The following is a 3,669-nucleotide window of genomic DNA, read 5'->3' on the forward strand; positions in this document are numbered from 1 at the left end:
CGTAAATCACGTGTGGCAGTGAAGTGTATTGTCAGACGTTTACGTGTCATTCACGTGTAGCAGTGAAGTTATAAATTGTTTTTTTCTCTAACACGGGTTTAACACTCTACTCAGCACAGCTCAGTGCAGTGTGGCAGCGGTTGCGATCGGTTCTTTAATATGAATTTGCAACATGCACTCGTCTCAATGAACGTGACACTTGCGTCTGTCTTATAACGTCACGTCTGCGTCTGTGATTTATATATAGGATTTTTTTTTTTTTATAATTTTAAAAGGCCAGCACTTTGGTAAACTAGAAAACAGAAAACTCGATCGCACAACCACTGTTTCTGTAGATCCTTTAAATAGAAGAATAGAATAAAAAAATAATATTTTTATAAATAGGCCTATAAAACTAGGCTATAGGCTACTAAAATGGTTACAAAAACATAATGTCGGATATCCGAAATAATAGGCTACTACAATCTGCAAACACAAGGCTATGTATGAACACAAAACAGTTTAGGCTATGTCCTATAGGACGTCATTTGTTTGTTTATTTATTTAGCCTATTCAGTTTTTGTAGCAGCAGCATAATAAACAAGACGTGTTTCGTTTGTCACATGCTATTGTTTGGGTTTTCAGCCTATTTTTATTCCAAATGTTCTATAGCATATAATTGAATATAAAAGTTTTATATTAGCCTATATTATATTATATAATAATAATATTTTTTGTTAATAGGCTATCTTCATTATATAGAGATATAATTATACAAAATACAAAAAGTAGCCTAGTCAAAACGCATAAAGAACATTACATTTAATATTTTTACTATATATTTTGTGCTTATTATTTTTAATTAACGAAATATCAATCATCTTTATAACAGAAGATACAATACAGTCCTTTTCGTGTAGGAACAAGCAATGCTAGAAATATGTGGTTAGCATCTTAATGTAATCTTTATTTTATTATTTTATTCGTTCATTTACTAATTAGCTGTATGTTAACTCAACTAATGTAATGTAAATAATTGGATACTAATTACTAATATCAAATAAATAAGTAAATAATGTAAAATAAATGTATTGATTAGAGTAGCCATAGACTAAAGATTTTTCTTATATTAATTAGGTGCATGCATGTTCAAGCGCACGCATAAATCTTGCTGCAAAGCACGGCAAAAGTAGGCGTCAATCAAAGTTCGGTGAAACTCTAAAAACTAAATATTACAACTTTAAAAGTAAACATTACAAATAACAAATTTTATTTGTTAGTTAAATCAGCCCAAATGTTTACAACTAGGCTAAGTTATTTTGTGTTGGTCACGAGACTCCTAGTGGTGAATAGTACATAGGCCTACATGCTTTTTATGGGTAATCTTTTTATGATTAAGTAGGCTATATGTGGACATATTGACAAGAAAAAATGGCAAACACAAATTTTAACATGATAATTTGTGTAAATTAATATTTACTAACTATATAATAAAAAGCTATGTATAAGCAAGGTAATATCACTTCATTGCTAATAAAAAATAATTAAAGATCAGTGGGGGAAAATAATACAGAACGAATAAGTGTGTGGAATGTGCTGGAAACCCCCTTGACGCAGACGTGACGTTCTGCAGATGAACGAGTGATGTGGCAGACGCAGACGAGACGTTCGGCAGACGCAGACGTCACGTTCGGCAGACGAACGAGTGATGTGGCAGACGCAGACGTCACGTTCGGCAGACGCAGACGTCACGTTCGGCAGACGCAGACGTCACGTTCATTGAGACGAGTGCGTGCTACGAAGTTACATTTTTGAGCCTATCGGAACGCCATACATTTTTGAGCCTATCGGAACGCCATACGAAATGGGGTCTTGCGCACCCAACGCGCACGACCGCCCACACCGCAATTACGTCATTTTGCCGTGCGCACCTTCGCGCTCTTGCGGACGCGTCGAGTATAAACAAGGCTTCACGTGTCACGCGCGCTTCAGTGTGTAGTAGAGCACACATTGAGCGCTCATTCACAGAAACACGCAGAACATGCTTTAATATTCATAGACACTTAGTACATATCGAGATTTGATTCATTGTATCATTACTTTTGATTTGTTCATTCAAAAATGGCCAAATTGCGTGACGTTACGCTTTACAGCTAAGTTACATTATTTTGTTGCTGGATTCCGCGATTCGATCCGTGTCGCTGCGCAAACACAGACGTCACGGCGGGCGGGCGGCGGGGTGAATTTATGAATGAAAGTTCTTTCACAAAACGATGTTGTTACGAATCCTCACGCTTTTTAAAGAGGGTATACGGAGATCTTTGACATTTCCTAGTGGGCATACGGAAATCCTTGACATTTTCTAGTGGGTAGGCTATACGGCGTATACCTGCGTATCACGTAGACTACCACACCACTCCTTCTATGCCTTCCGAACAAAACTTCAAAAAAAAAAAAAAATCTGTTTAAAAAAATGCAAGTGCAAAACAAGTACTTGAAGATTTAAATTGCTAATGAGAACAGCTCATTATTTGAATAACCATTGTTGCTGTTGGAGAATGCTCAGCAGTTATCATTTGCAAGTTAATTGGAGACAAAATATTCTAGCAACAATAACACACAAGAGCACATTTAGAAATACAGCAAATGTACTGTAATTATAGTATAATTAGTCTGTGCTATATGATCTGATTTTGCAGCTAAAGTACAAAGGTTTTGAAAAACAACATGAAGTATGGGCTCAGTATTGTTAGCCAACCCGCTGACTGCCAGAGCACCTTGTGGTTGAACCAACCAATCATAAAACAGCAACATGTGGGTGTGTGACAGACACTGGCAATGTTCATTCATAAAAAAGTAAGGTGCGGTTATAGTGCCCTAAAAAGTACATAGAGTACACTGTTTATACCTTTGCTGCTTTAATAAGACTGTTTGATTTTTAGTTTTCAAGTTTATTTGTCTTGTGCACAAAAGGTCAGTGGCAACTGTACACAGAAATGCTTGTGGTGAGGCACGGGTATTCTACAGAAGTAACAACACCAGAAGACAGAGGGTGGGAGGAGACGTGGGGAGAAACAATTAATGTCTTCTTATCATGGAGCTTAAAAATATGCTGGTTTATCAAATGTACATATCATTTATAAACAAATGTATCAGCTTATGACCTATATATAAGGCAGTAAACATTGAGTCTTGCTGTGTGTGTGTGTGTGTGTGTGTGTGTGTGTGTGTGTGTGTGTGTGTGTGTGTGTGTGTGTGTGTGTGTGTGTGTGTGTCCCAAACTCTGGTTAATATTTTATATTTGTTCTAAAATGTTCTAGTGGAATGTTATTTCTGTCAACAACAATAACAACAACAAAAAAGCAAACTTTTCATCCAACAAATGAAATGAACACAACAACAGAACATGTAAATTTTAACCTGATATTAAATTAATTTCTGACTTCAGTTTTGTTATACAGCAACCAGAAATGTTTGCTGCTGTTAGAAGATGTTTATGGCAAGATTTAAGACTCTTTGTTATCTCACATTCATCTATGAATTGTATCCCTGTCTTTTCTTTTTTTCTTGTTATTAGGAGAGCCAAGTTTATCTTGGTCATTTAGTCTGACCCTCTGTTATCTGTAAGACTATCATACCTCTCAAACACACATACTTGTTCTACAGCATTGCCCCGGAGTAAAATATTAG

This window comes from Rhinichthys klamathensis, unplaced genomic scaffold (assembly GCF_029890125.1).
Source record: "Rhinichthys klamathensis goyatoka isolate OS25496 unplaced genomic scaffold, OSU_Roscu_1.1 h1tg000055l_1, whole genome shotgun sequence".
NCBI lineage: Eukaryota > Metazoa > Chordata > Actinopteri > Cypriniformes > Leuciscidae > Rhinichthys > Rhinichthys klamathensis.